Here is a 25,807-nt window from a genome sequence, read left to right on the forward strand (position 1 = left end):
TTGGGAAGAGAAAGTCAGGTGTTAAGCTATCAGGTTGTTTCCTACAAAACAGGAGAAGGGTATACACACAAAAAAGGAAGTTATTTTAGATTTTTGCATAATTCTTAAGATAATCTACATAATTGAAACAAGCAAAGAATTTTTTTGAACTTTACATATTATTTCAAAATTATAATTTTATGTTTAAGTATCTCACGGTTAGAGGGCTATATTAAGTCATCTTTCTTATGCTGTTTAGTCATTTGTTTGTTTGTTTTAATGATTTTTATTTATTGAGAGAGAGAATGATAGAGAGCATGAGAGGGGGGAGGGTCAGAGGGAGAAGCAGACTCCCCACCGAGCAGGGAGCCCGATGCGGGACTCGATCCCGGGACTCCAGGATCATGACCTGAGCCGAAGGCAGTCGCTTAACCAACGGAGCCACCCAGGCGCCCCTGTTTAGTCATTTGTATGTTCACATATTTATAGTACCTGAGAGCCAGTGGAAATAATATTTATTAACTATAATGTTTACAAGCAATTAAGTTTGGCGGCAGTGCAGAGAGCATATATACATTATAGTGGGAAATAACTCTAGGAAGAAATTACAGCTTCGTCATGAAGAAACTTTAATATACTTTAATTGGCAAACAGTAAGGAATCACTGGAGTTGTTTTTAGTAGGAACTTGGCCTGAGAACTAATTTCTAATACTGAGCAGGATGAATCAGAGAAGACAAGGAAAGAATCAGGGAAACAACTCCGGATCACAAGGAGCCCCGAGGAAGCAGCACAGGGCAAATGGCCCCCGGAAGACCTGATTTGAGGAACAGTGAAATAGTGTCTGGTTTGGGACAAGTTGACTTGGATTCAATGCATTTCACAGGCATTGGCATGGGGTGAAAAGTCAGCCCTGGGAGTGGTGAAGAAGCAAGAGGAGGAGAGATCCCCGGGGGGGTGAGGCGGGGCGCAGGGAGGAGAGCAGAGACAGAACCCAGGGAACAGGCAGGGTGTGCAGCATGGAGCCCTAGCAACCGGTGTGCTTGAAGGGGATCCTTCAGGGAGGTGGCAGAGCCAGCCCCGCACAAAGTCCAAGGAACAGGGAAATTAGAAAAAGGAAGGGCTAATGCCTGCTTGAGGAAGACGAAGACTAAGATCTGGCCATCGGGGTTGCCAATTAGGAACCCGTTGGTGACCTCGGCAAAGCAGTGTCATTCAGGCACGAGGGCAGAGCCTGGCCTGGAAGTCGTGGAAGGTTGGGGTGTTACAAGAGTCCAGGGAGCCACAGGATCGATCCAGCTTCAAGCAATGTCAAAAACGCTTGGTCAGCATTCATTCATGTACTTTTTTTTTCCATTCCACTCAGCCTTCCTAGAAATTCCTATTTGAATCCCATTTTCTCTGTTCACTTATGTAGAGTAGTTCCCTACCACCACAATGGAAGGCGTTTTCAAAAGCTGGTATCAGCTGAATGTGTTAATGGAGTCTCATGATGAAATTCTATCAGGCAGAGCATATTGTTATTGCAATATATTTTATTACTCCATTAGTACATGTTATAAAATATGTACTTATGAACAATTACTACCACAATTTGATATATCCAACCCACTGTGGAGCAACAGAGTCGTTTTTAGTAAAGAAATTGAGATGAGTAAAGGTGAAATTCAAAATTCTATAGCATGTGTGAAATGAAATGATCCATTTTAAAGACTGGATATAACTATGCTTATATAGATACACTTCCATTTAGGACAAACCATTCCATTTATAACTGAAGAATACATTAAAGCTAGAGAATTAAAGTCAGATAAAAATCTCTTAACAAAATGTCAACTGTTTCATCCACAAAGAACAGCAGGGAGCTTTCTTTAAAAAAGCCTCTTCTTTTTTGACTAATGGTTTAAAACTCATGCTAATTTTCAGTAAATTTAAGGGATGATTATAATCAGCACTTTAAAAATGAGAAAATGAATGATTTAAGATGCAGACTGTATAAAAAAAATCTAGTCTCTGTAGAAATTATCAAAGTCAGCAAAGATACGGGGGGGGGGCTGTAAAAAAGACAACAGAAGTTGATGCAGAATAGGGTTACAGGAAAAATTTTATATGGAGAAAAAGATAAATCAATTAAAGCAGGAACCATGCTGTTTATTGTGATAAATCATATTAATAGAATTCTTCTGAAGAAGATATTCAATTGAAGGAAAGAGAGGAGACGTATAAATAAATCAGGGTTTTAATTGTCTGCCCTTGCTTTTGGTTGCAGGAAGACAACGTCGCACGCTCCTGACAGTATCTGGGCCGCCACAAACAGACGCTTTGGCAGGGAAGGCCATGTGCGTCTCTGTTTATGAGCGTGCCCACAGCAGGTTCTGACGAATAAAATATTTCCAGAGAGGAGGAAAGCATGGGGAATCAGAGCTTTGTTCAGAATGCCATCCTAATTATTCTCACTAACAGCAGAAGGATACAGTTTCATAAAGCCGATCAAACCAGTTTCATATTTTTTTTCTTCCAGATCATTCACCAGACACTCCCTGATGGCTGGTGAAGAGGCAGTTCTGGAGAAGGCACTGAAGATTTTGTATGGAATGAAATGCCGCTGCTTAGGTTGTCTTTGCTGTTTACCTTACACAGCCTTGTGACACCGTCTAACCTCGGGCTGTGACCCAGCCCCAGGGGACCTTCTGCACAGGCACTGGGGAATTGTGGCTGTAGATTGCGGGGTTGGCTCCTGCGTGGGCGCTCCGTAAGGTCACTGCCAGAGCCCCTCTGCCCCTGCAGGACCAGCTGCAAATGAAGAGCCCTAACCTGTTAGCTGCAGGGGAGCCCACCTACAGATCCTTCTTCTGCCTTAACACAGGTTATCGCGGCTGCACTGACATGATTGTTTTCTATCGGAAGTCTGTATCATGTGATCTTGAAAACAGAACCGGACCTTAAATGTAAGTTCTACCTTTTCTCCCCATGTTTGCCTTTAGTTAAAGTACGTAGTACAACAGGTGAGGGCAGTTATGGAGTCTGGTCATCTGGGTTGCATTCTAGATCTCTCATTTAACAGCTGTGTGATGGCATGTACGGGCCTGCTCCTCTGTGCCTCAGTGTCACCATCTGTAAAATGGTGACAAGAGCTCCTACTCTGATGGGCTTGGGGAGGATTAGCACCTAATACCTGACAGTGTGTGCATATTCATGTTAGCTAACTAATTACACTGGTTCTAGAAGTGTAATAATTGCGGTAAGAGAACTCATACTCAATATTTTTAGTGTTTTACCATTTACTTGGCACCTCTGTATGTCTCACATCATCAAAGGGTAAGTCTGGTCAAATAAGTTTGTTGAAGATAATTTTCCAGAAAAAGTTAATAATGACCGTTAGTAGGTAAGTCTCATTGTCTCCTGTCTCTAATCCTGTTATGTTTTGGAAAATATATGACAAGAGGAGAGCAGCAGGGGCGACTGGAAAAATTGGGGGGGGGGGAAGCTCCAAATTGGAAGCAACCCAATTCTATCAATAACACAATAGATAAGTAATTGGAGTTTATTCAGACAGTAGAATATTACACAGCAATGAAAATGAGTGAATCATAGCACATACCGCCATGGGTGAATTATAAAAACATAACACTGAGGGGCGCCTGGGTGGCTCAGTCAGTTAAGTGTCTGCCTTCAGCTCAGGGCATGATTTCAGGGTCCTGGGATCAAGCCCCATGTCGGGCTCCCTGCTCAGCGGGGAGCCTGCTTCTCCCTCTCCCTCTGCCTGCCACTCCCCCTGCTTGTGCTCTCTCTCTCTAGCAAATAAATAAATATTTTTTTAAAAAAACCATAACACTGAGTGAAAGAAACCAGACAAAAATATATATGTGATATGATTCCATTTATAGAATGTATAAAAAATTAGTATTTAGGGATGCGTAGTCACTACCATCACTTTGGGGGTCATGACTATTATGGATGGAGGAGCTGGTGACAGAAAGGGATATGTTGGTTATAGCGGATGCTTCTGGGATTCTGTCAGTATCTTTTTTTTTTTTTTTTAAAGATTTTATTTATTTTTTAGAGAGCGAGCGAGAGAGAAACAGCATGAGAGGGGAGAGGGTCAGAGGGAGAAGCAGGCTCCCCGCTGAGCCGGGAGCCCGATGTGGGACTCGATCCCAGGACCTGGGATCATGACCTGAGCCGAAGGCAGACGCTTAACCATCTGAGCCACCCAGGCGCCCTCTGTCAGTATCTTATCATTTGGCCCGTGTGGTGGTTATTTAAGTGCTCAATAACAACTTGTAATACTACATATTCATTTTTTGATCAAAGACTTTAATCCAAGATGTAAGTTTAGAATTTTTTAATAAATTGAAGTAAAAATTTTATGAGGAAAGATACTGGGAAGCTAAGCTAGATGTGAGTGGAACTGTTATATTTACGTGCCCCACCCTTAGCATCATTCTATGCACATATCCCTCTAACTCCTTTGTTCCTTTTACCAACTCAATTCCCAGCATCTCCCAGTCATAAAAGTTTGAAGGATAATTATAAATAAATGCAGACTGCTGCAGTGCACTCAGGATATTCTCACAGTGTACATAAGCAATCTGATTCTTAAATGTAAAGAACAAAACCTGGATAGTCAAGATGAGGAAACATACTCTTGAGAGATGCTCTTTTGAGAAGAAAATTGACAAACCTATGTCCTAATTGAGATAATCTGCTCCTCTTCTATTTCAGACTCTACCTTTACTCAGCTCCCTTTTTTTTAGAGGCAGGAAACAGTCCCGGATAACAAAGGTCCAGGACAAGTCATTCCCATGTTCCAGATAATGGCTCAGAGTGGCCATATTCTGTTGATCTATTTGTAACATTCTGAACAAGAAAGATTTTTTTTGACCTAAACTTAGTGACCTTGAAAATACCTGCGCTAAAATGTTGACCTCTTTCAGAGAAATCTCTTAAATGTATATAAAAGAAGAGTTAATAAAATTCATGAAAATAAGAGAAGAAATTTGTCTTTTTTAAGACAAGTCTGTAAGGCCATTGTTGACTTGATATTGTCCACTGTAGCAACCAGAATGTCATATAGGTTCCAGCTGGTTCAGATCTCTCTCTGGCACAACCCTCAGAGAGTTACTGATCTAGGGACTTTACGAAGATGACAAGTGAGTTGAGAATGACAACCTTCTTGCACAACTTTGCTTTAATGTGACCCTTTGAGAACGAGAGAAGAAAGAACCCAGTGAAACCATTTTATTTTTTATGGAGATGTTGTTGGAGAAATTGCTCACCGTATCACATGGGAAACTTAAATTTCAGTACCAAGACCAACCGGCTTCTCCTAAATAATTGATTGTTTATCCTACAGATACCATGATTCAAGCAATGGCCTCATTCTTTGTATTGGTCACAGGGAATTTCAGTGCAAAATCTGAAGGCTACTGTTAGTGTAGGCAGATTCTGGTTTGCTTCTATATCTCATATCCATTTTTTAATTTCCCCTGACTTCTATATTTGTCCATTTTAGTCTTGCAACTGTGTTTTCCAGAAGGTAACAAAGTGTGAGTAATTACACCCTAAAACTGAAGCACCTTAATTGATTAGGTCTGTAGTTCTAGTCCAGACTCTCTCCCAAGAAGAGACATAAACATCCATCAGCACAGTGGAGTCCACCTAGATTTTCCCAGCCATGTCAAATGCGTATCAGAAGCATTTCTAATTCCCCAAACCTAGTCCTCTATAATCCCTACTGTTTTGATAAGTGCTACCATGAACTTGGTTACCCAAGCCAGAATCCTGGGTGTCATACTGAATTCTTCCTTCTCCTTTCATAATTGGCTTCCACTAAGCCAACAATTCATATCACCTTAACTCCTACTTCTCCCACTCTTGAGTCCATTCTTTCTTTCCCTTCCCACCACTGACAACTAATTTCAGGCTCTCCTTGACCTTCGCCCAAACATAGGATAATCAGTCATAGTTACTGGTTTCCCTGCTCTGGTCTTGCTCCCCTTCCACCCATGGCACATCCTCCCACAGGAGGGAGCTCTCTAACACTCAGATCTGCTAATGTCACTGCCCAGTTAATTTTCTTTGTCAATGGCTCCCCATTACCTACAAGATAAAACAAAATTCCTTGGAACATATAAATGGCTTTTTATAATCTAACATTCATCTCTCCATTCCTTGAATGCTTGGGGTGCCGCAAACATGCCAAACTCTCTCATTTGCTATTTTTGTACACATACTGTAAACACACACACACACACAGTGAAATTCCCTTCCGTCTTTGGTGAGCCAGGATTTTTCCCTTCTTCCTCCAGCCCCAACTCAAGCTTAGCCCTTGAGAAGCCTTCCCTGACCTCCAGGCAAACTTTGGCACTCTTTCCCTTGTGTTCCTACTGAATCTGACCCACGCACCTATTACAGAAATTACCAGTATATGATTTCATTTCATATGTGGAATTTAAGAAACAAAACAAATGAACAACAACAAAAAAAAAGGGACAAAAAAACAGACTCTTCAGGGGTGCCTGGGTGGCTCAGTCGTTAAGCGTCTGCCTTGGGCTCAGGTCATGGTCCCAGGGTCCTGGGATTGAGCCCCGCATCGGGCTCTCTGCTTGGCGGGAAGCCTGCTTCTCCCTCTCCCACTCCACCTGCTTGTGTTCCCTCTCTCGCTGTGTCTCTCTCTGTCAAATAAATAAAATCTTTAAAAAAAAACAAAACAGACTCTTCAATACAGTGAACAAACTGGTAGTTGCCAGGGAAGTGGGTGGGGGGAGGGGTAAAATAAAGGGGATCACTCATCTTGATGAGCACTGAATAATGTATACAGAATTATTGAATCATTATATTGTATACCTGAAACTAATGAACACTGTATGTTATACTTCAGTTAAAAAGAAGAAAGAAAAGAAAAGAAAAGAAGGAAGGAAAATAGGAAGGACTTGTCTTCTTAGACAATAACTTTCCTATATGTTCAGGCACTGTGTCTCACTTTCCTTCATATCCCAGAGCCTAGTGTAGAACACACACAATTAAATAAATAGATTAGTGAGTAGTAGCTGGAAGGAGAGAGGGAGGGAAGGAGGGAGGGAGGGAGGGAGGAAGAAAAGGGAAAGAAATTACCCTGGTGTTTTGCAATTATTTCCTTGTGTATCTCCTTAGACAATAAATTTCCTATATGTTCAGGTGCTGTGTCTCACTTTCCTTCATATCCCGGAGCCTAGCCTAGAACACACCCAGTTAAATAAATAGATTAGTGAATAGTAGATGGAACTGTTATGCTTGACAGGGTTAGATTCTAGGTTCAGAGGACTGTACTTTCAGAACAACAGACTAGAGCAGAAGTCAGCAAACTATGGCCACAGGTCAAATCTGGCCCAGAGCCTGTTTTTATGAATAACATTTTATTGTGAAACAACCACACCTATTTGCTTACACTGTTTAGGCTGCTTTCATGCCCCAGCAGCAGGGCTGAATAGATTTGACAGAGACTGTATGGCCCACAAAGGCTGAAATATTTACTCTACCCCTTTACAGAAAGTGTTTGCTGACTCCTGAACTAGAGGCATATTTGGAGGCCAGAGTCACGGGCCTGGGAGTGTGCCCCGCTGAACCTCAGTCCCATCCCACACACATAGTACCCACCTCTCCACACTTTACTGTTCTCTTACTCCCCTTAAAACCCCACACACCTCCCTTCTGCAATCTGAACTCAGCTTAGTGCACACACTCTACATAACCTACTTAAGCTTACTCATTTGGGATCTTCTGATTCTCTAACTATGGTATCTAACTGCGAGTCCAGAGACTAATTGTTCTCAGTTTACAAGTCCTCCCTTCTTTCCTTCAGTAACACATTCCCCTGAGTTTTGGCTGGGCACAGGACTGCCCACCTAGAGACCACACTGCCTCACCTCCTATGCAACTGAGTAGGGCCATCTGACAATGTTCTGGCAAATGGAGTGTGACCAGAGTGATGTGCACAATTCAGAGTGTCTGCTCTTCCAAGAAAACTCAGAGCTCCCACTTCCTCTTTCCCTCCTCCACTGGGTTGGAATATGGATGTAGAGGGCCAACTTTGGTCGCACAGATAAGGACAACACCGGTGGGAGCAACAAGAGAGAAGGAATCTGGGCCCCCTTTTCAACCTCATAGAGCACCTCTAGCCTCCCAGACTGCCTTCAACCCAGACTTTTGTGTGAGAGAAATAAAACCTTTCATCTATTTCATACCACTTTTATTTGGGTCACTGTTTAAGCACTCAGTCTAATATCCTACTTTTCCCAGCTTCTGTCCATGTCTTTTTCCCTTTAAATTCAGTGTAGATTTTCTCTCCCAGAATTTGACCTCAGTCCATCTCTATTCACTTTCAACCACTTTCTCTAAGTTCTAAGTCTTTTCTCTGAAACCTCAACTTCTCCTAAAACCCTTATCTTTCCACTCACTTCCTCTTCTTTCCATCTTTGTTCTTTCTTCTTTTCTACAAAAGAAAATATCACCGTACTCCATGTGCCCAGGGTTCCAAAAAAAACCACTGCAAACAATTTCAATATTTTCTCAATGTCTTAAGACAATTCCAAAAAAGTCTTAGTATATTCTTAATGCAAAGTTAAACTGTACAATCCTTTTCAGACCTTTCTCTCAAGGTTTAGACTTTGTGTGTGGGGGGTAGCTAAAGGTCTCTTCTGTCTCACTCACTTCCTCCCTCCCATGCATTTTCGCCTACACGGAGTGCACCCCTTCTGCTAGTAGCCCTCTCCTGCAACTCCTCCAGCCCCTCTAGTGGCTGTTAGAGAATCAGCCCATTACCTCCACTCTGCACACCAGCTAGGGTGAAGAGGAAGTCTCTCAATCTTTCCGCATTGACAATCGTTTAATTTACCTCTAATCTTCCACGTCTTCATTTTAATATCTATAAATTGGGGATTCTACCCACCTAATCTACTCCACAGGATTGTTCTGAAGGCTCCATGTTACATCGGATATAAAAGCATTTTTGAATGTGTTCAACGACTGTTCAAGTTTAAGTAGAAAGTCATCACTATTTTCAGGCCTGATGTTTTCTTTTGTTTTCCACGACTGCTCTAACTTCTCCCCCACCATGGGATATACATTGGATGGGAGAGTGTTCCTCTGACCTCTGTGTCTCCCTTAAGGAACATCTCACCTTTTCCTTCCTTTCAGAGCCATGCTTTCAGGAAGCACTGTTCACATTCATTAGCTCTCCTTCCTCAGCATCATTTAATGCCCCTCCCCCCAACCCCACCACCACCACTTCACTAAATTTACTGCTTCTGCTAAGGACATCAACGGCTGGCAAACCAACCAAACACCAGTGTGTGCTTCCTCCCTTTGATCCCATCTCTCCTGGCTCTGCTTTTCCCTCTCCCATTATATTCTCCTCTATATCCTCTTCACTAAGGTCCCTGAAATGTTTGCCATGACCCTGGTATGTTTCTAATGATTGCAACAGTTAACTAGCTTCTGCTGTGCACCTACTATGCATCACACACTTAACATGTCCCATCCCATCTTACCATCAACCCTACGAGGTAGCTTTTGTTATCCCCATTTTACAGATGAAGAAACAGAGACTGCAGGGGGATGACCTCTGGCCAAGATCACACACAGCCCATACACCACAAAGCCAGAATTCAAACCCTAGTCCTTGTTCTTCTCTCCAGGTTGCCCTCCCTCCCCACCCCACCCATGGCTTTCCTTCGGACTTCCTGAGTTTAAATCTTGGCTTTGCCATTTACTTGCTGAGCTCAAATCCTGGCTTACTTAACTTCTCTAAGCATCCATTTCCTCATCAGTAAAATGAGAATAATAATAGCATAGATCTTTTAGAGCTGCTGAGAGGATTTGATTAGATACTGCTTGTAAACAACTCAGAAGAGTGGCAAGCACATAGTAAACCTCAATAAATGTTACTATTGCTTTTTATTATTATGTTCAGTGCATTCATCTGTCTCTTCTGTCTATACACCTGCTCCCTGGGCAGGCTCACCTATGCACTGGCTTCCAGTAGCATCTACATGTGAGAAAGCCTCTTTCTCTATAGCCAGCCCAGACTCCTCTGCAAGTACCAGCCCATATTTCCAGTCATTGGCTGGATTTCCTCCATGTGATGGCCCCTGTACACCTCATATGTGACAAACTCATAGCAGAACTCATCATCACCCTCCCCCAAATGTACTCCTCTGAAACCCCTAAGTCAGTGACTGACATGCCACATGAGTCATAAACTTGGGCTTTGTCCTTGACTCCCCTGTCTCACTCTTTTAGCACACCGCATCAGCCACTTGTCCTTCCTCCTAAACATCTATCTCTCTGGTTCACCCAGCCTGTCTTGGATGTTTTCAATGTCACTGCTGATTCTGTCTTCGTTTAAAAGTTTGATATTTTGTTCATCATGGGATTTTTGCATTAATTTTGATTTGTAAAAATATTCCATCAAAATATTATTTATCTTGATCATCGGAGGTTTCCGTATCCCCTAAATTTTGTATCTGAGATAAGCGTTGAACTTGCCTTACTCCGGATCTTCTCCCAATGCAAGTTCCTGAGTACCCTGCCAGAACGTTATTACTAAAATATCCTGGCACACTCAGATCTTGCAATTCCACACCACCTCGCCACCTTTCCCTAATGGATGCCATGATCTAGCAACAGTAATCCATTTTCTTTCCATTTCTGTGCTTTTAGAAATGTGGCAAGTGATCTCTTTGTCTATGCTTTAGGTTACCTAGGATGGTTAGGAACTGGTTATACTTGCAAATAGTTAAATTGTTTATGCATTCACTGATAAAACTTAAATTCAACTATATTTTATGAAAATCCTTCTAAAATTTATTATATGTCTCTGCAGTCTTCCATAAAATACATTCATATTTTAATATGTTCTCAATAGGGGTGCCTGGGTGACTCAGTCCCTTAAGCGTCTGACTCTTGGTGTCAGCTCAGGTCTTGAGCTCAGGATTGTAAGTTCAGGCCCCGCATTGGGCTCCACGCTGGGCATGGAAACTACTTTAAAAAAAAAAAAAAAGTTTTCGATCGTGCAGCCTCATCATTCTAAGCATCAATGACATATGTACTCTGCTATAATCCAGTGATGTCAACCTCAGGAGCCATTGGGATTTATGTCTGGTTTGCCCCTAAACTCAATGTTCACAGACAATTCATTCCTTTTCTCATTTTGTTGCAGTCTTGCTGCTCCTGATCAATGCTCTCTGCTGTCACAGGTTCTGTTTCTTTTGATTCATCCCTAATGACTTGGCCTCATTTCCCTTTCCCTTGTCCATGTCACCCCCACCTTAACCTTGCCCTCTGCTATTCTCTCCTCTAGCTCTGCTTTCCCGGTACTTGTTGGAACTGACACTCACGGAGCGTGGTAATTATAACCTTTGCCAGCCTACGACTATGTTCTTTTCTTCTGCTTGACTGACTCATCCATTTTATTATTCAGCCTTTGTATCTTTATCTCTTACCTCCTTTTCCTCCCTAGTTTGCCATTGTTCTGGTGGGTTGAGAGATCCTGAATATATATGTAAGAGACTGCAGGAGGATGTGTAAGGAGGTAACTTTCCAGCTACCTCTGCTATGGCATTTCTCCACATAGGGGATCACGGGTAGGGGTTAAGAAAGAATTCTAACCTCAAGTACCTGAGGAACTTGACATCCTCTGTCCTTGGTCTCTATCTCTATGTGCTCCAATCCTAAACTTTTTAGGTGGTGCAGTAGTAAAGAGACATGGGAAACTAACAAGGGCAACTGAAGTATCTGAGATTCCTGATGGGAATATTGAGTCAATGGATCTTAGTCATGTTTGAACCAACTCTAAGTTCTTTTGGTTCCTTGTTAAAATGGGAGAAGACAGGGATTTACCGAGATTCCCAGTTGGCCTCTGAAATCTAGTCTTGGGTACATCAAAGGGCTCCAAAGGTGACAGGTTCATTTTTATTAAGAGTTTACTGGCAATCACAAAATCATAAAATATCCATATGACCTAATGAACAAAATGTAGAAATGCTGGAAATCCAGAAAACTTCTGAATAACCTGTCCTCAGACAGAAACTAGTTAGAATAAGATTTTTAAATAGATCCTTTTCTCGTGACTGAGATATTTAAGAAAAATAGGCATGCAGTAGAACCTGGAAGTTTCTGTTTGCTCATTTTTCTGGTCATCATCCTTTATTTACTTATTTACAAATAAGTAAATAAAGCAGGGGCCACCGAAGAAGGATTAGTACTTTTTGGATATGGAACACGTAAGTCTGTTGTGTTTGTTTCCATAATAGTCTATGTCCTTGAAAAGAAATGTGACATAATGAAAGTAGCATGGGCTTAGGAGCAAGATAGATCCAGGTGTGTGTGACCTGAGGTCCACCATTTACTCTCTGGGTGGCCATAGGCTTATCACCTTAGCAGGATGAGCCAGCAAGGGGTTACTAAAGTGCAGATCATAGAATACCTCCGAGGACTGAATAAAGGAACAGGCACAGGACCTTGAGCTCAGTGCCTGGCATGTCATGGAAACTCAGTGAACCTAGGTTTCCTTCCCATCTGCCTTCTCTTCACTTTCACATCATCTGTGTGAGGGGCTAAACCTAGTGTCAAGGTCTATACCCCCTCCTGGGCGGAGACTGCTCTCAAGAATGCAACTAGAGACACTTCTTTACAATGTAGAACTAATGGCAGGTGATGTGGGAATCCAGTGTGTCTGAGAAGGCACGCATTGTTCTGAAGCAGTCATAGCACTCATTAATCTAGTCTCGGATCAGGATCTAGATCCTGAGACATCCCCCCCTCTTGTAATTGTTTGAGGACTCCACGGCAAACCTGCAGTTAAACCCTCTCTGAGGCAACCCCCCAGCATGGCTCTGAGCTCTGAGCATGTGCTGCCCTTACTCTTCTTCTGACGTGTGCCAGCCGCCTTGAGGCCAGCCAGGCAGTGAATAACGGTCTCAGCCCTTGTCCCATGGAGGAGACAGAGGGGCTCAGCGGCCCAGGGTGGCAGCTTCCTTAGCAAGGGCTGATTCAACAGCACTGTTCTCTCTCGGGCAGTTAGCCCAATTTTGTAGGGCAGCCTCAGAAGAGTTTTATTATCTTTCTTTGAATCTCTTCCAATACTTTGATGTCCCTGAAGTTTAAAAGCTAAAAACTGCACACAGTGCAGCATGCCACATAAAACACCTTTAGAAATTTCTAGTTCAGAAAAACTTGGGCAAAGACAAATCTCTCCACTTGATTCTGTTTGTTTTCTTCTCTTGGGATTTGTCTTGGGCAGGTGACTGTACAAGTAACTACCATCATCATCATCATCATCATCAGTTTTAAAGAATTATAACAGCTACAAAATTAGCTTATCATTTTTGAGACATGATGTTTGTGGCCTAAAATAAATTGGTAAAACCAAAACAGCTTTTTAAAAAGTGCAAGCATAGCCAATAGTATGAAGCCATTTTTCAATGTGTATTTTTGTTTTCAATTTATTTTTTTGAACCAGGCCGCTTATTTGAATATCTGCTGATTCTGCGGGACATACCTGACAAGCAGGCCACATGGTTCCCTCCCTTGGACTGCCGTGACAGCCTTCTACACACTGTGCTACTCGGTGGTCACAGGCAGCTAGAAAACTGCACGGGGTAGCTGAGCCTTTGAAAAGTGGACAGGTCAACCTTTTTAATTCAGTAAGTCAATGTGATTGAGGTCCCCAATGATACAGGTTGTTCTGTAATAGGAAAAAGCTCTGGAATTTCTTATCTCAGAAGACACTTGCCATTACTTTAGGGGTGGCTATGGATATTAGTGAGATAAACCAAAGTCAGGTCACTCAAACTGGACATAAAGTATCTGCTTGAGAGTGTCAAAGACAGTCTCTTGGCGATGGGGTTCATATCTACCGTTGTCCTCAATTTTTTAAATGACCTTCTCAAAAATATTTCAAAATGATACCCAAACAACAAGTACACACACTGATTGAATAAGTAATGCATTTATAGATAAATTTACATAGGTATATTCACATACATATATATGTTTTCATAATGCTCCTTTATCCACCTGATGGTCAGTGGGATTTTTCAGAGGAGAACATTTGCCAGCCTTCCTCTAGTCTTCTTTTTCTCCACAAAATTCTCCTCACACCTTTGTTCCAGCTATGGTTAACTTCAAAGCTACCAAACAAGTCATACTGTCTGTCCATCCCATACGTGGCTCAAATTGTTTCCACTACCTTGAATGCCCCACCCTGTCCCTATTCTTCACCTGGCTAACTATCCTCATCTGTTGAGAGTTCTAGTGACCCCTTCCAGGAAGCCTTCACACACACACACACCTACATACTTGACTAGTACCTCATGCTTACTTCCCCTTTAGCATTTAATCCCCTGGATTGAATGATCTGGTTACTTATCCCCTCCATCTCCCCACCCTTAGAGTATCAGCTCCACCAGAACAGACCTGGTATCTTTTTCATTATGTGTTCCCATGCTTTTCACAATCCCTGGAAAACACTGAGTGAGTGAGTGAATGAATGAATGAATGGAATGAATGAGAGAATGCATTCTTGCTCCGACCCTGTGGTGAATACTCACCTCAAACACCAGTCTCCAATCCCACTCCCACCCTGAAGTCTGGAGTTGAAGGCTGGTGGGTAGAGGATTTGGTCTCCATGTTCCCTAGGCAGCATGGAGCAGCTCAACCATCCACATTCCACCTGGATGAGAAAAAACACCTATGTGAGTAGTTTTTCTTTTCCTAGAGATTTTTTGTCACAGTTTGTGGCTCGTTTTATCAAGCCTAGACAGTTGTTTTGTTTTGTTTTGTTTTTTTCATGTGCTGTGGCATCTCGGTCCCTGTAACACAAACCTCTTTAATCATTAGTCTTACTGGTAGAATTTGATAGGGGTCATATCAAATCCCTCTCCTCGTCTGCTAATGGCAATTTATGGACACTAACTATGAGCAATATACATTGTAAAAGACCAGAAAACTCCCCCTCTGGTTATGATGCAGCACTATAAGGTGATAGTCTGGAAACTAGACTGAGAGTTTAATCAGTGGTATGTGATCTTTATTTGTGGTTGGCTGCCTCATCAATTTTCATTTGGGAGCTAAAATGGACTCTGAGGCAGATATGGCATTAATTACGAGGGAAATTGGTTGCAATATGCCTCGAGGTAAAACCCTTCTGATGGAAATCTGAGATTGAAAGAAAGCCAAATTACAAAAGGATGATTTACTGGAAAAGGCAAATGTATGCATTACCATCACCGCTTAGCAAAAAAAAAGGAGTTGATAAAGCAGAGAGATTGTGGAATGACTGAAAAGTGAAAAAAAAAAAAATCCCTGGATGTAACTCACTCCAAAAAAGATTTATTCTTATGCTGAATGCATTATATTTCCCCAGATACATATGACATTTTCCAAGAATGCGCTTCAATTAAAAGGCAACAAGCATTAATAACAGTTGGCAGGGTCCCTATTTTCTTCTAGATTGAAATATATTTTACTAAGAATTGAATAGGGAGCATCTAGGGATACCAAGCTAAAATTCATTTTACTAGTTACAGTACCTGCTGTTGTATCAATTTTCTAGTTATAATGTCACATTTTTTCCCTGAAGATTTCAAACACCTTCTTAGACAATACCTTCTTTATCCTATCACTGAATCTTGATGAGGTAATATATAGAGGCGAAGTTGTAGTTGAATGACTATCCCCAACTTATTATGAGAAAACTAAGATACAGAGAGCTTAAGCTAATGCATTTTTTAAAGTAACATATTCTTTTTCATTGGCTATATAGCAGAGTGAGTTATTAAGAAAAGTACTGAGAGTTAATACCGCTTCCTTCATCACACACAGGAAAGGAAGATCATGGAACATGTTTACCCATACCCGGGGTTGAGCAGAAGTGAGAAGACTTCGTGTCATACACAGAGAGAAGCCCAATACATGGTTAGAGGCAGGGATGGAAACCAGGCCATCTGCACCCACACTTCTCTGCTACTTATTAGCTGGGTGACTTTAGCCTTGGCCTCGGTGCCTCAGTTTCCTTGTTTGTACAACTGGGAGAGCACAACAGTGTTTGCTATTATCTTGAAAATTAAGCTGGGTCCCTTCTATAGAGGGAGGAGTTGCAGGAAATGTTTGAAGTGGACAAAGCAGAAGCTCTTGGACGCTTAGAAGGTTTAGAGTCGTAAGACGGAATACAGGGATAGGGTTTTACACATTTTCCCTAGTGGGGGCAACCAGGTGGTGCTCTGGGAGACTGAAGGATACCTGAACCTGGGGCTCTGTACCTTGGTCAGGAGACCAGGGGCCAAACATCTCACAGGCAAATCTTTGACATGGTGGGTGTCCCCAAGTCTGCCTGGAGCTGAGTGCCCAGCAACACATTTGTAGCTACCAGTGTTTTCATTGTGTATTATCTTTCTTCCTACACTGCCTGGAAAATAGGTAAATAAATGTTCAGTGAATATAGTCACTGTGGACTAAGGATCTGTCATTTTCCTTGTTTTTGTGTTTTTTAAGTATCTCATAAATCTGGCATTCTTGAGAGGACAGAACAGAAATTGCAAAAATGACTGAGGATGAATTTCCCACCAACCAAGTAAGTGGACACTCAGAGCAGATTAAATTTGATTGAGAACAAAAAGGGTTGTGTGCCTTATATCTCATTCTACTATTGTAGACTAAAATCAATACCTGCTTTACCAGCTATGAACTCCTTTGGCAGCAAAACCCTACTATTGGTGACTTAAAATATGGTGCTTTATTCACTCATGTAACAGAAAAATTTGGAGGTCGACCATTCAGATGGTCCCTAGGGCCATCAAGGACCAAGTTTCTTTCTTTCTGCCCTGCCACCCTTACCATATGGCTTTTATCTATAGTTGGTTGCAAGACAGCTACTTCTCCTGTAAGCCTTTATTGGCGTTCCAGGTAGGAAGGAAGAAGGGGCAAGAAAGAAGGGGGGGTATCTAAATCTGGAAAGCAAACACTTCCCAGAAACTGTCACTTTATGTATCTATGTATGTATGTATTGACTAGATATGGGCAATTTATTATTTATTATTTTTTTAATTAAAGTATAATTGACATACAATATCCTATTTGTTTCAGGTATACATCAAAGTGATTCTATATTTTTACACATTTCAAAATGATCCCTAATGAAAAGTCTAGTTACCATCTGTTACTATACAAAGTTATTACAATGTTATACTTTCTATTTCATTGGCCATAGTACTGTGCCACATGTTCATTCATTTCATGTGTGATGATGAAGCTAGAATTTATAGCTGGGCACATTGCCATGCTGAACTAAATTAGTTTCTATTAGCAGAGAGTAGAATGGTGGTTACCAGGGGCTGCAGGATAGAGGAACTGGGGAGATGGTGGCCAAAGAGCACAAACTTACAGTTAGAAAATGAATGGATTCTGGGGATCACACAGACACACAGAGGATAATTATGTAATGTGATGGAGCTGTCAGCTATCACTATGGTAGTAATTATATTGTGACCTGTAAGTTTATCAGATCAACACACTGTACAACTTAACCTTACAGTTTTATGTCAATTATATCTCAATTATAAGTTAAATAAATTAGCTTCTATTAATGAGATAGACAGAATGGATAGATAGAAGAAAAGCTGCTAATAGTGTCTGCCACATACATTTTCCCCAACATCTAAAATCTACCTAAGAAAATTTATATCTTGTTTAAAGCAAACCACATATATGCAAAATATGACAATTCGATTTAAAAATAAAGGGGGAAATTCTACTTGACTAAAGAGTTTACAAAATAGCTTTCTTAATTGTTTTTAAAAGTCATTTGATTTATATATTTTTAAGAATGTAAAAAGTCTTTGAATTCAAGGAGTAAGAGATAATTTAAGCTCCCCTTTTTCTTTTTCTTTTTTTTTAAAAGATTTTATTTATTTATTTGAGAGAGAGAATGAGAGAGAGAGAGCACATGAGAGGGGGGAGGGTCAGAGGGAGAAGCAGACTCCCTTCTGAGCAAGGAGCCCGATATGGGACTCGATCCCGGGACTCCAGGATCATGACCTGAGCCGAAGGCAGTCGCTTAACCAACTGAGCCACCCAGGGGCCCTCCCGTTTTTCATTATACAGTTGAGAAGCAGACCTATAGAAATGTCATGCAATTCTCCCATATTTCTACAGCTAGGTAGTGGGAGAGAAGAAATGAAAAGTCTGCAATAACAGATGCCAAATTTTTAAGATTATCTTTACATTTCAGACTTAAGAGTCTTTAAATGGCTAGTTAAATATAACACTAAATGTGTTTGTTTGTAATACATTTTACAAATGTCCTTAGAGGACTATTACCAAAATAAGTATACAAATGAAGAATTATTTATCACAGCACATGTACATAATTTGCATTTAGAAAATGTACCAGAGTTATCAAAAGAGGAGCCTTCTATGTGTTAAAATCCTGGCATTGCTACTAACTATATGAGCCATAGGAAAGTGGCTCATCTTTCTTTTTTTTAAAGATATTTATTTATTTATCTATTTATTTATTTATTTATTTGAGAGAGAAAGTGAAAAAGAGCATGAGTAGGAGGAGGGGCAGAGGGAAAAGCAGACTTCCCCCTAGGCAGGGAGCTGGATGAGGATGTGGGGCTCGATCCCAGGACCCTGAGATCATGACTTGAGCTGAAGGCAGACGCTTAACCGACTGAGACACCCAGGTGCCCCAAGTGGCTCATCTTTCTAAGCCTCAATTTTCAGTTGTAAAGGGAAATAAAACATTTTTATATGACGTTCTTGAAAAAAGTTAAATGAAGCAGCACACATAAAGCATATAGTGGTGTGGCTATCACTTAATAGGTGCTCAATAAATCATTCCAGCTATTATTGTCATTATCAATGCTGTCACCATCATCAGCATCACCATCATCAGCATTTTCTTCTTCTAAAAGAATCCAGTCCAGTGTTCTTCATATTTCATCATGAGATAAAGAGCTGGAACCATAAAAGTAGACTCACAAAGGGGAGAAGGGCTCTGAGAAGAAAGGGACTTCAGAACAACTCCCTCTCTGGAGTAAGAGAGAAGCCAGGGCAGAGTGCTGGCAGCCTATGGTGCCACTGAGGCCAAGGATTCTCCCAGAGAGTCAGGGCAGAAAGCTAGCGATAAACACCACCTCCCTAAGGGCCTGCTAAGAGCTAAGGAAGTAGCCATAGAATCAAGGACTTACTTCTCTTTCATATACCAGGATCTAAGTCTGAGATCTCATGGTTCTCTGAGGTAGGTTAGCTGGCAGAGGCCTGTGAATCCTTTTGGGGAGAGTCACTACCTATTGCTCATAGAGTTACATCCTTCCCATCCCAGTGCAACTAGAAGGGAATCTTGAAAATCTTTAAGACTGTGATCAGAGGAGACCTGGCAGCAAGAAGCTTCCTCTGAAGCTTCAGCAGAAGGTTAAAGATTTTCTCCAGTTTGTTTACCGTTGGATCCCTGCTGACAGTAGCCCTGCTGTGCCTTCCACTACCTTTCTGCTAGTTGTAAACTCTACAAAGAAGCTCAGAGTCTGATTCAACTGTTGAGGGAATGATAACATATATTATACATAGAAACACAGAAAAATATGCACTTAAGGGAAACAGTAGCCAGACATAAGCAGACAAAGTAGACAAGCAATGTCAGATGGCCACAAATATCGATGGAGAATTGCTACAAAACCCAGAAAAGATTTTTAACAGGAAAAAAAAAAAAAAGAACTTCTCCTTTTGACAATGGTAGAGTAGTATGTCATTAGAAATATCCTCCCACTGAGGACAACTTGAAAAGCTGGAAACCTATAACAGATATATACTCAAAGTATTTGGAGAACTAACAAAATAATGAGGAATTAGAGGACCAGACCTGTGGAAAAAAGAAAACTCCATTAAGTGAGACACACATCTGGAGATGCTTTCCTTCTAAGGGTGTCTGTTACTATTTAAAGATATGGCTGCGAAGATAATAAGCAGTTTGACAGCCTTGTGTAGTAAAGAGACAATTATTAGAGCCCAGAGATTTCAATATTCACAAAAGGAATATACCCTAAGAGTAAAGATGACTTAGGAATAAACTGGACCTTACAGAGACTGAAGCCCAACACTGATCCACCTCAATCCCTGAATCTGAACCAAGGTAGTCTGGGGTGGCTAAAGCCCCGGATCTCTTGCCAGAAAACAAATGTAGATCCTCTCCAGAGGAAGATAAAATTATCCTACGCCTCAAATTATTCCTACATTTTTTCATGAGTAAAGACTAGTGCTCCACCAAAAATAATCAGTCATACACAAAGACAAGGTAATGTGAACAAACTTAAAGGGAAATAATACATAACATAAGCAGATCAATAGGGAATAATAAAATAGTTACCAGACAGATACTTAAAAATAATTTTACCTAATGTGTTCAAGAAGATAAATGTGTTACCAGATACTTAAAAATAATTTTACCTAATGTGTTCAAGAAGATAAAAAATAAGATTGAGAATTTCAACAAAGAACTGAAACATTTTTAAAAATGAGAATTCTAGGGCCAAGGTGGTGGCGCAGGACAGGGCAGGCTGAAAGAGGAAGAAGGAGCTAGTGGTGCACAATGGCAACAACTTACAAGCGGCTGAAGCTGCATGTCACACCTGAAAGATTTTATTTTTTATTTTTTTTTATTATACTATGTTAGTCACCATACAGTACATCATTAGTTTCTGATGCAGTGTTCTATGATTCATTGTTTGCGCATAACACCCAGTGCTCCATGCAGTATGTGCCCTCCTTAATACCCATCACCAGGCTAACCCATCCCCTTCCCCTCCCCCCTCTAAGACCCTCAATTTGTTTCTCAGAGTCCATAGTCTCTCATGGTTCGTCTCCCCCTCTGATTTCCATCCTTTCATTTCTCCCTTTTCTCCTAATGTCCTCCATGCTATTCCTTATGTTCCACAAATAAGTGAAACCATATGATAATTGACTTTCTCTGCTTGACTTGTTTCACTTAGCATAATCTCCTCGTCCCATCCATGTGGATGTAAAAGTTGGGTATTCATCTTTTCTGATGGCTGAGTAATATTCCATTGTATATATGGACCACATCTTCTTTATCCATTCATCTGTTGAAGGGCATCTCGGCTCTTTCCAGTTTGGTTATTGCAGACGTTGCTGCTATGAACATTGGGGTGCATATGGCCCTTCTTTTCACTACCTCTGTATCTTTGGGGTAAATACCCAGTCATGTAATTGCTGGGTCACTGGGTGCCTCTATTTTTAACTTTTTAAGGTTTCTCCATGCTGTTTTCCAAAGTGGCTGTACCAACTTGCATTCCCACCAACAGTGTAAGAGGGTTCCCCTTTCTCCACAATCTCTCCAACATTTGTTGTTTCTTGCCTTGTCAATTTTTGCCATTCTAACTGGTGTAAGGTGGTATCTCAATGTGGTTTTGATTTGAATTTCTCTGATGGCTAATGATGATGAACATTTTTTCATGTGTCTGTTAGCCATTTGTATGTCTTCTTTGGAGAAGTGTCTGTTCATGACTTCTGTCCCACTTTTTGACTTGAGTAGTGGAAGCCTGTGATGATGGAGTGGATGACGTACTTGCCATAGACCGCATGTCCACAGAAGTTACCCTGTCAGTCAAGAAAGATATTCCTCCTTCAGCTGTTACAAGACCAATATTCGGTATATTGGACACAATCCATCTGGTGGCAGGTAATTATCTAATCGTTATTACCAAAAAGACTAAAATAGATGAATTCTTCAATCACGTAATCTAGAAAGCAACAGATTTTGACATCCTTTCTTATAAAATGATGTTGCACTTAACTGATATTCAGTTACAAGATAATAAAGCCCTTTCCTAGCGATGATAAACCACGTCCTGAATGTGGATGGGTTTTACTTCTTAACAACATATGATTTGACCCATACTTTCCAGCAGCTGTCCATCAGCGGTTTGTATGGAACGGTCATCTTCTAAGAGAACTTTCTGCCCAGCCAGAGGTCCATCGGTGTGCGCTGCTAGTATTACATGGCTGTACCCTCTCCAGTTATCTGTCAGTCTTTAGTATTAGTATGAGGCAGATTGAGGAACAATCTCAGTCGTATGAGGAAAGTGTTTTAGAATTAATAGAAATTACCTCTGAAACAAATAATACATTATATGTAAAAAAAAAAAAAGATAGCAGGAAAATAAGAATGAAGGGGGGGAATCTGAGGGGGAGACAAACCATGAGAGACTAGGGACTCTGAGAAACAAACTGAGAGTTCTAGAGGGGAGGGGGGTGGGAGGATGGGTTAGCCTGGTGATGGGTATTAAAGAGGGCACGTACTGAATGGAGCACTGGGTGTTATACACAAACAATGAATCATGGAACACTACATCAAAAACTAATGATGTAATGTATGGTGATTAACATAACATAATAATAAAAAATAAATAAATAAATTTTAAAAAAAGAATCGAAATTGCTCTTGATAACAAAATCAAACCCATTACCATAAAATCTTAGAATACTGGTTATAAATTAGCCCCCCCCCTTTTTAAAATGAACTCTTGAGACTGAATTATTCTCTCTGTTCAAGAGTTCTGGAGCTGGTGGTTTAAAGAAGGAACATGCAGAGTGTATTTTGTTTTTATTAGACTTTGTGCCAATAAACAAGAATAGTTTGAACCTGGCTTTTGAAATGAAAACTTCCCCTTTCCCTTAAAATAGTTAGATTCAGGAACTAGGGCAACCAGCAACATGGAGAGGAGAATTATAATTAAAAGTCGTACTTGTCATTTAAAATAACCACAAAAAAATGGGAATAGATGGTACACAAAGAATAATGCTTAGGAGGTAAAAGTCCATACAGATGCAAAATAAATGGTCATCATCTAATTGTAAGTTCATTTTAAAAACTTATCATAGACATCATAATAAAAACAGGGAAGCAGAGTGAGCTGGCTGATAATGGACAGGTAGATGATGAGCACCTGTAATCAGCACTGTGCTTTCCCTGCAGAAACTGAGGCGATCTTTGTATCAAGAACCCCCAAGAAGCTTATTACAGAAACAGTCTGTGATCTATTTGTTCATTATGTTAATATGATTTCTTTAAGAGTCCTGAAGAGGGGCAGAGCAAGATGGTGGAGGAGTAGGAGACCTGGATTTCATCTGGTCTCAGGAATTCAGCTGGATAGGGATCAAACCATTCTGAACACCTACAAACTCAAAAGGAGATCAAAGAAAAGAATAGCAACAATTCTCTGAACAGAACAATGACCACTTTCTGGAAGGCAGGACGTGTGGGGAAGTGAATCTGAGGCGATATTCGGGAGGATAGACTGCGGGGGGATGGGGCCTCCATCGGCCCCTACTGGCAAGTGATAGAGCCGAGGAGCACAAAATCAGAACTTTTAGAAGTCGGCTCCGCTGAGGGACGTCGCTCCAGTGGCTAAGCGGGGGGTGGAACCCTCGTGGGACAGTGTGGTCTCAGGACCCTCAGGGTCACAGAAAGACCGGGAGTGCCTGAGTGCGGCAGAGCTCCCAGGTATCAGAGCGGGGAAGTCGGCTGCAGAGACAGAGCCGAGGAGCGGGCTCTCAGCTTGGGGTTGGCATAAACCGTGATCCATGGCACAGTCGGGCCACTGCTCCTTCAGCAGGGACCCAACAAGCGACAGATCCGGGGAGACTCCCCTTCCTCCCCCGGGAGGAGCAGCATGGGAGCTCACCGCAGGGATCTGCTGGGTTTGGAGACTCCACACGGGGTTGGGTGCCAGAGATAGAAATGCTCGGTCACAGGCCGGGTGAGCACGGAGTGCGGCCAGAGACTGGGGAGATGGGAGTGACTGACTGCTTTTCTCTGGCGGTGCACTGAGGAGCGGGGACCCGAGCTCTCAGCTCCTCCGGGGTGGAGATTGGGAGGCCGCCATTTTCATTCTCGGCCTCCAAAGCTGTACGGACAGCTTTCAGGGAACAAAAGCTCCCAAGAGCAAACCCGAGCAGATTACTTAGCCCAGACCGGGCAAGGGTGGGGCAATTCCGCCTCTGGCAAAGACATTTGGGAACCACGGCAACAGGCCCCTCCCCCAGAAGATCAGCGAGAACAGCCAGCCAAGACAAGTTTACCAATCAATGAGAATGGCAGAACTCCAGCGCTAGGGGAATACTGCACATAGAATCCATGGCTTTTTTTTTTTTTTAAAGATTTTATTGATTTATTTGACAGAGGGAGACACAGCGAGAGAGGGAACACAAGCAGGGGGAGTGGGAGAGAGAGAAGCAGGCTTCCCGCTGAGCAGGGAGCCCGATGCAGAGCTCGATCCCAGGACCCTGGGATCATGACCTGAGCCGAAGGCAGACACTTAATGACTGAGCCACCCAGGCGCCCCAGAATCCATGGCTTTTTTACCATGATTCTTTAGTCTTTCAAAGTTCTTTTTTTTTTTTTTGAATTTTTCTTTTTCCATTTTTCAAGCAACATCTTATCAATCCCTTTTTTAAAAAACATTTTTATTTTTCCTTTTTAGAGTCATATTCTATCTCTTCATAGTAGTTACCCTTATTTGGGGCATATATATATAAGTTGTTCTCTCTTTAAAATTTTGAGATACAGTTTCTGCTAAAAGATCAAAATATACCCTAAGTCTCTAGTGTATGGCTCTGTTCTAGTCTCCTGCCTGATCACATTCTCTACCCCTTTTTTTTTTTAAATCCTCTTCTTTCTTTTTTCAAACAACATATCAATTTCTTTTATAAAAAAAATTTTTTTTAAAGATTTTATTTATTTATTTGAGAGCAAGAATGAGAGAGAGAGAGAGAGAGCATGAGAGGGGGAGGGTCAGAGGGAGAAGCAGACTCCCCGCCGAGCAGGGAGCCTGATGCGGGACTCAATCCCGGGACTCCAGGATCATGACCTGAGCCGAAGGCAGTTGCTTAACCAACTGAGCCACCCAGGCGCCCCCCTTTTATAAAATTTTTTATAATTTTCATCTTTACAGTCATATTCCATCCCTTCATCATATCAACCCTTATTTTTGTACATATATGTTTTTCTTTTTTTTAAATTTTGGGAGGCACTTTCTTCTAACAGACCAAAATACACGCAAAATCTAGTGTGTGGCACTGAGCTATGCACCAGCCTGATCATATTTGATCATATTCTGTTTTTTTTTTTGTTTTGTTCTGTTTTTGTTTGCTTTTATCTTTTTTTCTTTTTCTTTTTTCTTTCTTTCCCTTTCTTTTCCCCCAGCTTCAGGTCTTTTTTGATTTGTTTAGAGTATATTTTCTGGGGACGTTGTTACCTTGTTAGCATTTTGTTCTCTCATTCATCTATTCTCCTCTGGACAAAATGACAAGACGGAAAAAATCACCTCAACAAAAAGAACAAGAGGTAGTACCGACTGCCAGGGACCTACTCAATATGGACATTAGTACGATGTCCGATCTAGAGTTCAGAATCATGACTTTAAAGATACTTTAAAGTCATCTTTCAAGCTGGGCTTGAAAAAAGCATGGAAGTTATTAAAGAAACCCTTTCTGGAGAAGTAAAAGAACTAAAATCTAACCAAGTCAAAATCAAAAAGGCTATTAATGAGGTGCAATCAAATATGGGGGCGCTAACTGCTAGGATAAATGAGGCAGAAGAGAGAATCAGTGATATAGAAGACCAAATGATGGAAAATAAAGAAGCTGAGAAAAAGAGAGATAAACAATTACTGGATCACGAGGGCAGAATTCGAGAGATAAGCAATACCATAAGATAAAACAACATTAGAATAATTGAGATCCCAGAAGAAGAAGAAAGAGAAAGAGGGGCA

At 41.3% G+C, this 25,807-nt stretch overlaps 1 long non-coding RNA gene across 1 annotated transcript in view; it reads right to left on the reverse strand.

Moving 5' to 3' along the window:
- Positions 1-25,807, reverse strand: part of LOC118009390 — a 211,440-nt gene that overhangs the window by 162,086 nt on the left and 23,547 nt on the right. The window contains exon 2 of the long non-coding RNA XR_004678910.1: positions 14,570-14,691. This is a non-coding gene — a long non-coding RNA (uncharacterized LOC118009390). The remainder of the gene's footprint in view (positions 1-14,569; positions 14,692-25,807) is intronic.

The sequence above is a fragment of the Mirounga leonina genome, unplaced genomic scaffold (assembly GCF_011800145.1).
Source record: "Mirounga leonina isolate KUSES-001 unplaced genomic scaffold, KU_Mleo_1.0 Mir_127, whole genome shotgun sequence".
Taxonomy (NCBI): domain Eukaryota; kingdom Metazoa; phylum Chordata; class Mammalia; order Carnivora; family Phocidae; genus Mirounga; species Mirounga leonina.